The 13,006-nt window shown below is 35.5% G+C and overlaps 1 long non-coding RNA gene across 2 annotated transcripts in view; it reads left to right on the top strand.

The window, feature by feature from the left end:
* The first annotated feature begins 435 nt into the window (after nucleotides 1–435).
* LOC131403837 (uncharacterized) overlaps nucleotides 436–13,006 on the top strand; it is a 32,855-nt gene continuing 20,284 nt past the window's right edge. For both annotated transcript variants that reach the window (XR_009219560.1, XR_009219559.1), the window contains exons 1-2: nucleotides 436–561; nucleotides 857–1,056. This is a non-coding gene — a long non-coding RNA (uncharacterized LOC131403837). The remainder of the gene's footprint in view (nucleotides 562–856; nucleotides 1,057–13,006) is intronic.

Below are 13,006 nucleotides of genomic sequence, written 5' to 3'. Positions count from 1 at the left end.
CTCTTTGCTGAGGTCGGAGGACAGCTCTGCTCTCAGTCGGCTGTCTCGGTCCTTTCTGGCTGGGGAAGGATCTGACGTCTCCTTCCCCCGCTTCTTCCTCTCCCTCCCCTGCCAGAGATCTCCTTTGTTTATTCGTGGATGGCTTGTAGGTGACTCTCCAGTGTTGTGCTGAAATCTTGAAAGGTGGGAATGCTGTGTCTTGGTCCGTGATTTCTGCCCCAAACCCGTTACTTAAAAAATCATAGTGTATATTCCATTACCTTTTTTTTTTTTTAATGGAATCTCCGCAAGTGCAACCTGGATAAATATTATTTAAATTTTATCATTCCACTGTCGGCTCACCTGTGAAAGTACACGTTTATTTTGATCTGTACAGTTTTTGCGAAGATTGTATGATACTTTTATTCTTCTGTTCTTATGTGAGTATTTTCAAAACTTTGCCTCATTCAAGTGTATGAAGTTCTTGGTGATATGAATTAGTGTTTGATTAAAGGTAACCTTTTCCCCCCTTACTTGGTTTGACAAAGTATCTAATAAGACTCCGTTTTCTATTCTTGGAATGTATGTATATGTTATATATTACCGTTTTTCTTTAGTTAGCTAGTTATCCATAATGTGTATATATGTATCTACACAGCTGCAGTTAGTCTAAAAGTTTTATTACTCAGCAGATATTCTGATTTCTTCTGTCAAAAATAAGCACTGGTGTGCTGTAAATTCTAGTAAGTAGTCAGGAATGTAGTTAATGGAAGCCTAGGTATTTCTGATTGGCCTAGGTAGATTTGTATAAGTTCTAAATAGACTTATCTTTTTCTCTACAGGAAGTTTTCTTATTTTCTTAATATGTTTTCTTTAGGTGAATCAAAAAGGGTCCCAGGAAACCTGTGAATGTTGAAGAAAATTCGTCTGTGAATTTTTGGTATTCGAGGAGGAGTCAGTATTTATATTCATCTTTTAAACTGGGAAGATTTATGTTTTATTTTAAAACTTCTTGATATTTACAATGAATGGACACAGTGATGAAGAAAGTGTTAGAAACAGTAGTGGAGAATCAAGGTAAGCACTTTATTATCAAGTATTTATTATGAAGAGAATGGAAAACTTGTGTGACTCTTTTTAGTTTTCTTAGTAGATGGCAGTTTTCAGGTTCAAATTCTTCCTCTTAGGTATCCAAACAGTAAAAAGTTTCTAATATAAAGAGCTTTGTTGATAATACAGGTTTTAATTATTTTTTTCCTTTGAGATACACAAAGAAGAATTTAAGTATAGAAGTTTGGGTTACTTAAATCTCCTTGGAGGTATATATTGTTTGGGTTAATAACTGAAGCTAGAACAAGTAGGAAAAGAGATTTAAATTGATTTGACTGTTAGTGCACTCTCTAAATAAAGGCAATAAGAATTTCTTTCCTCATCTTTTTCTGGCATTTTATCTTCTACCTGTGCTGTCCAATATAGTAGCCACTAGCCACATGTGGCTGTTTAAATGTAAATTAATTAAAATTACACAGTATTCAAAATTCAGTTATTCAATCACACTAGACACATTTCAAATGCTGAATAGTCCCATGTGGCTAGTGGCTACCATGATGGACGGTGCAGATAGAAAACATTACTATCACTACAAAAAGTTCTTTTTGGACAATGCTGATCTGGATATTTGTTAAAGTATTGTTGCAACTCTTTTTTCCTCCTATTTTCTTTAATTTGAGTTTTAATTATATATGAGTGAGTTAAGAGTTCTTACTTGGGCCATGTCTTTTTAAGGAAGATATAGTTTATGGGAATAAGCCATATTAAGCTATTTTAATGTGAAAGAAGCCTCTTCAAATACAAAGACTCTTTAAATTCTTCTGTAGCCCCCAAATTTTGAGTTATCTGCATATTAATAATAAAGTCCATGTAGTTATATATACTTATTGTATGTAGAGATCAGGAATATGGACATTGGAGTGAGACTGCCTGGTTACTTATCCTGGTTCTACTTCTGGTTAGCTCTGTGAATTAGGACAAACTATTTAACCTCTGGGGCCAGCCCCATGGCCTAGTGGTTAAGTTTGGTGTGCTCTGCTTCAGTGGCCCAGGTTCAGTTCCTGGGCACCGACCTACATCACTCATTGGTGGCCATGCTGTGGCGGTGACCCACATACAAAATAGAGGAAGACTGGCACAGATGTTAGCTCAGGGTGAATCTTCCTCAAGCCAAAGAGGAAGATTGGCAACACATCTTAGCTCAGGGCCAATCTTCCTCAGCAAAAAAAAAAAAAAAGAGAGAGAAAAAGAAAAAATTAACCTCTGAGGCTTTGATTTTTGCAGTTTTGAAATGGGGATTACGGTATTATTTATCTTATTTGAAGTTGAGGATTAAGTGAGATGCTACATCTCAAGGTCTTAATATAGTTCCTGATATAATGAGCACTCAATATTTGCTTATTATGATTAGCATTATGTTTTATGTAACATAGGGTACTAGATAACTAAAACATTAATTATAGTGATAGAGAAATGTGATGGACAAGAAACAGGAAAGTTTTGGCAGTTAGGAGGGTTTCAGAAAAAATGTTGGGGTAGAAAATGAAGCAGTGGTATATGTATTTGACCTGAGACTTGGGATTTTCTGGTCATTCTAGGAATACTTGAGTTTATCAGCTTTCACAGGTGCACTGTTTGGGTAACAAGAACATCATAGAGAAGAAGGAGTAGTTACAGAAAGCAGCATGATTTAGCAGAACACGTGTTGGTCTGGAGTTACAAAACCTGAGTTGACACCATCTAACTAGTTCTCTGAATGATTTCTCAACTGTAAAGTAATTGAGTTGAACTAAATGATTTTGAAGTTTCATCCTATCACTTTTACAATGTGTAATAAAATTTTAGATAACAGAGTTTCTGGTGATTCTAGTCAAACTCTGTTATCTAAAACTTTATGAATCACCAGAGTTGAGAGGTAAATTAGAAGACTTTTGAATCTCAGTTTTGATTCAGATCTCTACAGGTATATTGACTATAGTAAGTGAATTGGAGAGTCACACTGTCCCGCATTGTCTTATTCATTAGTGAGCAGTGAAATGGTTGATAGGTAGAAATACCTAGAGGAGACACAGGAACAAAACTACCTGGAAAACAGGAAGTAAGCCTCTTGAGAGTAAATCCTCTTGTTGAGTATGCGGAGAGATCGCGTGCTGTTATGTTCTGACCGCTTACCTCTTCGAGTAATCTTTTATATATTTTACTGCCATATCTAAAGCAAAGGTGAGTAGTAAGTCAAATTAGATGGTATAGTTGAAAAAAGTTAAACCCTGTGAAAGCAAATTTACTTACAGGAGTCTTTTATAATGCATACTCATTTAAAATAATTGCAAAGCATATTCTGTAATTATTCTGAGTCATCATTTCTACCATACAAGGTATGTGCTTCTGAGAAGTATGATTGTCGAGTTATCTAATTCTTTCAACTGCCTTGGTGTTTGTTTATCAGGAGGAGGAAGACCTGCTTCTATTTTGCTTTCATTTTCTTCCTTACTGCTGTTATGCTATCCTTTTCCTTTGCTCTACTGTCATTGTTACTAACCCTGAGACCCCCTCCCCAAAGCTTTTATAACAGGGCAGTACAGAGAAGGGAGATTGTGCCTAGTTAGTTAAAAGAGTGAGGAGGTGAACTTTGCAGACATAGGGATTTTCTTGCAAACAACAAAAGTTTCAGTAACTATGAATGTTAATATAGAGTGATGAGAAGAGAAATATGCTCTCCTTTTAAAATTAATATACACTGTAAATAGTTTTTAAAGTAAAATTTGATTTTTATTGGCTAGAATTTTTAAATGTATTTTTGCTGTAGCGTTTCTTTTTTCCTTTATGAAAATGAAGCTTATGAAATGAAATAGACTTAAGAAGTCATTTAGCATTTTTGGTTGGTATAATTAGCTTTCTACTAAAAAAAATGGTTTTTTGATTCTTTCCATGTAGAAAGCTCTCTATAACCATTGACTGAAGGGAAGAAGAATACATAGGAAAATGTGTCTTGGGCTGTGCTATAACGGACAGTTTTGAAACTTTTTTATTAAGAAATCTGGGTCAGGATGCACCTGTACGTCAGTTTCAACTCAGCACAAAGTTTATTATGTAACTGAAGTTAAGCTTTCTGAAGATACTATTGGAAGATTTCAGAGCATCAGTTCCTCACTGTGTGGATGTGTTGTTATTTGCAACCAAATTTTTCAAATCCTGGGTAGATATTTTTTATTTTAAAATTATCTTGAATGATGATTTACTCCAGGACTAGATTTATGGGTAAAGACCAGAAATATATTATCATATTTTGCTCATTTTTGGATGATTGATACATGCTTAATACTCAGAAGAATTTCTCTGCTTGCCTGTAGATTAAATTTTTAATAATATGTTTGTCCATGTAAATTTGAGAATTTATTTGAATGACTTTAATTAGTCTCTATCTATTATGCTCTTGAAAAATTCTTACAGGGTGAGGAAGGTTGTTAGTGATGTGCTGTAATGGTCTCAACCATTTAGAATTAATCTCTAGCTGGCAATGGAGCTTTGTGGACTGTAACACTTCAATTGCCTTGGCTTATAGAAAATATTTTAATTATCATTTTATGGTTCAAGAATCTTTGGATCTCAACTTGTAAAGTGTTCTGGGTAGGCAGTGAATAGGGACTATGATCACTGGAAATGTTCTCAATGAAAACCTCCTTTTTAGAAATTCAGAGTTTTAAAGGCTTTTTAGAGGCTTTGAGAAGCCCTAGAGCCTCAATGACCTGTGACATTTAAGGAAAACCGATTCAGAGTTAATTTGAACACAGGGCACGGTTTGCACCATGGATCTGTTAGTGTCCTGTTGAATTCTACTATGGTATACTGTGTTTGGAAACATTGTATTTATGTATACACATACCAGAAAGATTTCTTGCCATCAAAATCAGTTAGTTTCTTTCACTAAATAAATTTGAACAGTTTTTAAAGTCAATACCAGTTAAAATGGTGTTTGCTGAGCTTATTTTGCAGTTATCTCAGAGTTTTAAAAAAAATGTCATTTTTTAAATTTCCAAAGTTTGTGTTAAGAAACATTTTAAGGAGGATGGGAAAGTGTGAAATCACAAAGCCAGAATGGCTAGAAATCATTGAGTTAAGGAAACTGGTTTTTAAAATTTTCTGTGATGTCATTAATTGCAGGAAAGTATGACTCTTTTACATCTCATTTTTGTTATTCCCTATTTCTCAGTTCAGTATGTGCTTTCTTCATCTTTTCCTGTTTTTTCTCTCAAATATCCTGTATATGCTACTAAATCTAAGATCATCTAAGATCGCTTCTTATCCTTTGAAAACTCAATAAATCGTTAAGCAGGAGCCTTAATAATAGGATACTCTGTTTCCAAGCAGAATTTACCTAATTAAAATTTTCACATAATTTCCTAGGATTGTGGTTAATCTAGGTTACTGTAAAGTATTTAGGCTTTTTTAACTGATAAGGCTAAGAGAATTGTATATGACTTGACTTTGCAAGACATTACTTTTATCTACATAGGTATGAGATAATGTGGGGGCAAACATTAATGTGTAGTTACCCCTTTTTTATACAGTAGCCTCCCCTCATCCACGGGGGATGTGTTACAAGACCCCAAGTGGATGCCTGAAACTGCGGATAATACAGAACCCTGTATATACTATATTCTTTCCTATGCATTCATACCTGTGATAAAGTCTAATTTATAAATTAGGCACAGTAAGAGATTAACAACAACAATAATAAAATAGAACCATTATAACCATATACTGTAAAAATAGTTCTGTGAATGTGGTCTCTCTCTCTCTCAAGATACCTTATTGTACTGTACTCACCCTTCCTCTTGTGAGGATGTGAGATGATACAATGCCTACATGTTGAGATGAAGTGAGGTGAATGATCTAGGCATTGTGATGTAGCGCTAGGTTAATATTGACCTTCTGACAATACATGAGGAGGATCATTGAGCCATGATGATGTTGATGGTTGGATGTCATAAGCAGATGATGTCCATGGTTGTTAGAACACAAGCACTGTGATACTGCGATAGTCAATCTGATAACTGAGATAGCTACTAAGTGACTAATGGGCAGGTAGCTTATGCAGCGTGGATACGCTGGACAAAGGGATGATTCACGTCCCAGGTGGGATGGAGCGAGATTTCATCATGCTACTCAGAACAGCACGAAATTTAAAACTTACGAAGTTGGGAATTTTCTATTTAATATTTTCAGACCACAGTTGACTGCAGGTAACTGAAACTGTGGAAGGCAAAACTGCATATAAGCGGGGAAGACTGTACTGTTGAAATAGTTGCTTATTTAAGATCTTGACGACTGGTGGGTTACATATGATATAGTTGGGTTTAAAAATAAGAGTATTTTTTGTGATGAAGAGATAAAGAATAGATGGAGAAAACTTTTTTGTATTTTTTTAAGGAAAATTTAAAAACATGCAGAAATAGAAAAGTTGCAGCCCAAATTTCGGTCCTTGGACCAGCAGCATTGGCGTCACTTGGGAGCTTGTTCAAAATGTAAAACCTTGGCCCCTACCCCAGACCTTCTGAATCAGAATCTTCATTTTAACAAGATTCTCCAGTAATTCGTATTCATATGAAATTCATACGCATATATATGAAGCGGTTCATTCAGCACCTTGCCGCTTTTTTTGTTACTGATGTTGTTATACATCGTTTTTATTTTCTGGGAACTCCCAAAGAACAGTGTCATAGGCCCTGCCATCAAGAGGCTGGGTACATTTCATTGCTCTAGAAACAATAATGCAACCAATAATCATTGAGCTCTTAACTCTGACTGAGCCAGGCATGGTGCATTATGTGAATGTATCACAGTTCATCCTCACAAAACTCCTGTGATGTTCACAGTATTATGAGTCCCATTCTCTAGAAGGAGAAACCAGATTTATAACCATTAAAAAAAATAAAATAAAAAAAAAGCTATTGGGGCCAGCCTGGTGGTGTAGTGGTTAAGTTCACATGCTGTCCTTCCGCGGCCCAGGGTTCGCAGGTTCGGATCCTGGGCGCAGACGTATGCACCACTTATCAAGCCGTGCTGTGGCAAGTGTCCCACAGAAAATGGAGGAAGATGGGCACAGATGTTAGCCCAGGGCCAGTCTTCCTCAGCAAAAAGAGGAGGATTGGCAGCAGATGTTAGCTCAGGGCTAATCTTTCTCACCAAAAAATAAATAAATTTCAAACTTCACTTGGATTTCATTGACTTTTCCATTAATGCTCTCTTTCTATTCCAGGATTCAACCCAGGGTACCATGTTATGTTTAATTGTCAGCTCTCTCCAGTGTCCTCTGTTCTGTGAGAGTTTCTTAGCCTTTGTTTGATTTCCTTAACAGTCATCAGAAGTACTGGCTAGGTGTCCTGTAGAATGTCCCCCAGTTTGGATTAGTCTGATATTTTTGTTAGGATCAACTAGGGTTATCAGTTTTTAGCACGAATATCACAGAGATGAAGTGTTCTTCCAGTCACATCGTATGGGGAGCATAATATCCACGTGACATTACTGTTGATGATAACGTCCATCACTTGGCCAAGGTAGTATTTGCCAGGTTTCTCCGCTGTAAAGTTACTGTTTGTTTTTCCCTTTCCGTGCTGTATTCTTTGGAAGCAAGTGACTGTGTCTGGCTCACTCTCAAGGGGGTGGAGGGAGTGGAAATTAAGTTCATCTCCTGCTGGGAGGGAGTGTCTACATATATTATAATGGAATTCTTCTGTAGAGAAGTCATTTCTCCCCCGTTTAGTCACTCATTCATTTATATAAGCATGGACTTATGTATATGTATTTTATACTTTGGGCTATAATCCAATGAATTTATTTTGTTGCTCAAATTGTTCTAGCCTTGCCCATTGTGAGCTTTCTGTCGAGTTGGCTTCTGTGTCCTTTTGACACATTCCCATTCTTTTGCCCTCGAGTCACTCATTTCTCCAAAGAGCTCTGGTCCCTTTTATTGGAGAAAAGGGTATTAGAAAGCAGATTTGGGTGCGGGGTATGCTCATTCCTACTCAGGTGTCACTACTTCTAGGCCCTCTCAGCAGACAAAGCAGACAGAGCTAGTAACATATGTATATATAGTAAACCACGTATATCGGCATATCTGTAGTTCTTTCTGTGTCTGTCCATCTGTATACATATTAAGGTAAACTTGAGTTTGTACTGATGTCTCCAGCTATAATCCTGAACTACAGGATTCATCCTAACCTTCCTTTCTTGCTCCTTTATAATTTCTATCTCCAACAGAGAAACCTGGTTCCCACCATCCTCTACCTACCATCCATACTCTTCACCCTCAGCATATGGGTAAAGCAGTTGCAGAATTTCTAGGCTATTCTCACAGAAGAAACAAATTTACCAACTAGAATACAGTGTTTACATACAGTGTACAGTTCCTATTATATTTAGCCTTACAGTTTCTAGTCAAAACACCCGTTTTCCAAAGTTACTCAAGTTAGCTTCTGCCCCCCAACCCCCTTCAGTATGGTGATATCATAAATTTATAATAATGTTAGATTCATTTGTCACAGTTTGCATTCCATCCTGGGATACTCAGTCACATGGGTTGATTTTTTTTTAAACTTGCACGTATTACATACACTCTGTGCTACACAGTTTTGTGGGCTTTGACAAATGCATAGAATCATTTATTCTCCGCCACAGTACTGTCAGAATGATTCCGTCATCTAAAAGTTCCCCTGTGTGTCCCAGATTTATGGAATCAAAATTTTCATTGTAACAATATTCCCAGGAGATTTGTATGCATATTAAATTCATATGCATATATATGAAGCTATTCACCTGGAGTCATTCAGTATCTTGCCAGGCGCACACCAATGCACCACTTACCAAGCCATGCAGTGGCAGGCATCCCGTGTGAAGTAAAGGAAAGATGGGCATGGATGTTAGCCCAGGGCCAATCTTCCCCAGCAAAAAGAGGAGGATTGGCAAGGGATGTTACCTCAGGGCTAATCTTCCTCACAAAATAAAAAAAAAAAAAACCAGTATGGAGATTCCCCCCAAAATTAAAAATAGTAGTACCATATGATCCAGCAATTGCACTTCTGGATATTCATCTGAAGAAAACACAAACACTAATTTGAAAAGATATATGTATCCTATGTTAATTGAAACATTATTTACAATAGCCAAGATATGGAAGCAACCTAAGTGTCCATCGATAGACGGACACTTCTATATACCATAAAGAAGTTGGGGGGGATATATATATATATATATATATATATATATATATATATATATATACACACACACACACACACAAGGAATATCACTCAGCCATAAAAAAGAATGAAATCGTGCCATTTGCAACAATATGGATAGACCTAGAGGTATTATGCTAGGTGAAATAAGTTAGAGGAAGACAAATACTGTATGATTTCACTCATATGTGGAATCTAAAAAACAAAACAAATGAACAAACAAAACAAAACAGAAACAGACTCATAGATACAGAGAACTGGTGGTTACCAGAGGGGAGGGAAGTGGGGGATTGGGCAAAATAGGTGAAGGGGATTAAGAGGTGCAAACTTCTAGCTATAAAATAAATAAGTCACGGGGATATAAATATACAGCATAGGGAATATAGTCAATAATATTGTAAAATTTTCTATGGTGACAGATGGTTACTAGACTTACTGTGGTGATCATTTCATAATGTATATAAATGTCGAATCACTGTGTTGTACATCCGAGACTAACATAATAATGTATGTCGACTATGCTTCAATAAAAAACCAAAAAACAAAGTTGATAGGCACTATAGATGTCATCTGACTGATCTGTTTTCTTGATGCCAGTACCACACACTGCCACCAATGAATAAAACACTTACAATCAGACTCAGAGAAATACACATTGTAGAAAGCAGGAACATGGAATCCTATGTTGCCATGACAACAAGAAGATAATTCCATTTCAAAAGGATCACCAGCTCCTGTATGAAAAATAAACTTCTCTTCCAAGCAAGGTTTTTTAAATGTTGCATGCAGGAAGGAAAGTATTGAACATCTCACTCCAAATAACTGATTACATCCTTTGGTACCATCAGTACCAACTACAACCAATATGAAAAAGCCACTTTGCTTTCTCCAGGTGTCCCTAAAATGTGAGTGCCAGCAACAGAATGAAACTTCCAGATAGCATATCATTCCCTCTGCCAGGGAATAAAGTAGCTTTTCCTTGAATAGTAACAATCATGCAATCTCAGCAATCTCCTCAAAATGAAATGTTTTGATCTAATAAACTAACCTTATGAATAAACTCATATCCCAGAAGTCTTGCTGTTTTAAATAAATACACCCTTAAAAATTACATGACACTGATGTTCTTTGAGGCTATGTGATAGTAATATTATAGATATAGATTACTTTAGATTACTTTAGAATTACAAGTAACCCTACAGATCATTCAGTCCAAATTCTTCACATTTTGGATTAGAAAATTGAGACTCAGAGATGCTTAGTGACTCAATCAATGCCGCAAGATGAATTAATACTATTTTGTACTATTATACTGTTTTTGTACTACCGCAGCATTGATACTATGTTTATACTGTGCAGTGTTTTCTATTAAAAATAATCAAAGTACCCACACTTCCAGCAATTACTTACATGAGCAATACTGTAATCTCTAAGGATACTTTAAAATATTTTGCCAATATTATACTTCAGCATGTAGAAGTAACTTCTAATGTAATCTTTTTAACTGTAAGGAGTTAACGAAAGAATAAACTGATGTGTTTCCAAATCTTCCTTGTCCTTTACTGTCTTTTGAAAAACTGGTACTGTAAAACTTCATCAAGTTTTTATTAATTGTAAAAAAACTATCTTATCTAATGAAAAGTGTCCATTATTATATATCTAATTATAAATATAGTATAATTTTAAGTGTATGGCTTTATTATCCAGTTGTTTACATTAACTGAGCTACTCAACATTACAGTCCTACTTTAATGAATAGATAAAAATAATTTTAATTAAATTATTGAAGTACCTGAAATCTAATTTATATACTTATTTCATAAATAGCAATTATACTATATTAAGTTTAGAGTGTTTCTAAACTTTTAGGCTGAAAATAATTATTTTGCCTAATTAGGTAGATATGCCATTGAAATTTCACTTACTATTAATTTTCTTAGCAAAATTTTCATTGAAAACATAAAGGTGAATTTCAGTTAAGCCCCTCTTCAAATTAATATTCATTCATAATTAATGAAATTTGAAATAAAATATTTTATATGTTAATAGTGACAACATTTAAATAACAAAAAATTAAGTGTGCAGGAAAATATTTATCATGATATTTTCTAAAATGAAAAGAATAGGGAAGCTTGAAGAAAAGAGCTTACAAACAAATATATCCTTTTCCACCAGCCCCTTGTCAACCTTAATTACTTTTTAAGCCTTAGCATTACAAAATAATCAATTTAGAAAATAGACCTATCAATATTCTGCCCCAAGTAATTCTTCATACATTTTAGATAAAGGTAGAAGAGCAAAACTACAGAGAGAGGCAAATATATAGACTGATATGGTATGAGCTTCCTTCCCATCTTTTCCGGCCACCAGAACCTTCCCTTTCTGAACTTTTCATTTCCTCTGTAAATGTCGACCAACCTTAACAGTCTGATCATAAGACGGACCAACTCCCTCCCAGATTCCCCCACCACCGCCACCAGAAAATGCTGAAAAGGAGATTCAGTCTTACTGCCACTATTGGCCATACATTAGGAACAAGACCTGAATAAAAGCAGAAGCAATGGGATACCTACCAGTCAGCTCATCCCCTGTGCCACCATATCTAATCTGATGCTTATTTAACAAATGTTAAATTTAACCTTTCTTTGATTTAACCCTTTTTCCATCCTGGCAAAGTTAGTACAACATTGGAAAGAGATTAGCATTCATATGTTTTTTCAGAAAGTAGAAATAATAAATACCCAAAAGGAGTAAATGATTTTAGGAGCAGGAGAAGATTTACAAATTGTCCCTTTATCAAAAGAACAATACAATCTCCTTATTCACACACATACCTGTGTTGAGTTACTGATAGAATGACATAAAAATATGATTTAAAATAATAATAATAATAATCAGGGCTAGATACTGGCCCAGGATATTTGTCTCTATCTCAGTGTAAAGGTTCTTAGCACAATCATAAAACATAAGTTTTCTTGGTTTCTGTTTGGCTTGGTTTGGTTTCAGAATAATTCTTCTTGCCCATCTAATGTAAGGGAACTGGCAACAAATATTAATGTGAAAATTAAAAATTCAAACTTCATTTTAAAATTTATTTCTATTTTTAATATAACCAGAAGATCAAATTTTTCCAGCACCACCACTATCACTTTCTTTTAGAATGCCAAAGTCTAACCCCAATGTGGGGACTTAGGAACCAATCCATCCTTTTGCCAGTTAGGTGGCCTTGGGGGAGAAATTGTCCATTAGCTTTCTCTCCATTTCTTTCCCCCTTCCACTCTTCTCTGTAACAGCCTGAGCACATCAGCATTTCTCTATGGAAAAGAAGCAGTCATCATTGAAGATATTTGATGAGCAAAACTGAAAACTAACGAAATGAGAAAGATTAAGAGACTGTGAGTAACTCACCACCTAGGAACTAAACAGGAGTAAATGAGTACAAAATGGCTCTGAAATATGTGGAAATGAATGGTTGTACTCCTTGGGTATTCTAGATTACATTTTCAAGCACTAAAAGAAAATAATACTTCCAAACTCACTTCTTAAAACTAATTTCAGAATTTCCATTATACTGCAATCCGGATGTGTCTTGTAACATTTACATGTGTAAGGAAGGAAACATAAGTTGCTCTCATCACGCTCTGGGCAATGTTTAGTGCATTTCCAATGCCAGTCCCTTAGGGACAATGGTCAGCTCTCCTGCCTTTTCTTTTCCCTTAAAGACTAGTAAACACCACACT

Source organism: Diceros bicornis, unplaced genomic scaffold, assembly GCF_020826845.1.
Source record: "Diceros bicornis minor isolate mBicDic1 unplaced genomic scaffold, mDicBic1.mat.cur scaffold_92_ctg1, whole genome shotgun sequence".
Classification (NCBI taxonomy): domain Eukaryota; kingdom Metazoa; phylum Chordata; class Mammalia; order Perissodactyla; family Rhinocerotidae; genus Diceros; species Diceros bicornis.
Note: the sequence above shows the minus strand (reverse complement) of the source record. Positions and strands in the feature narration are given on the sequence as shown.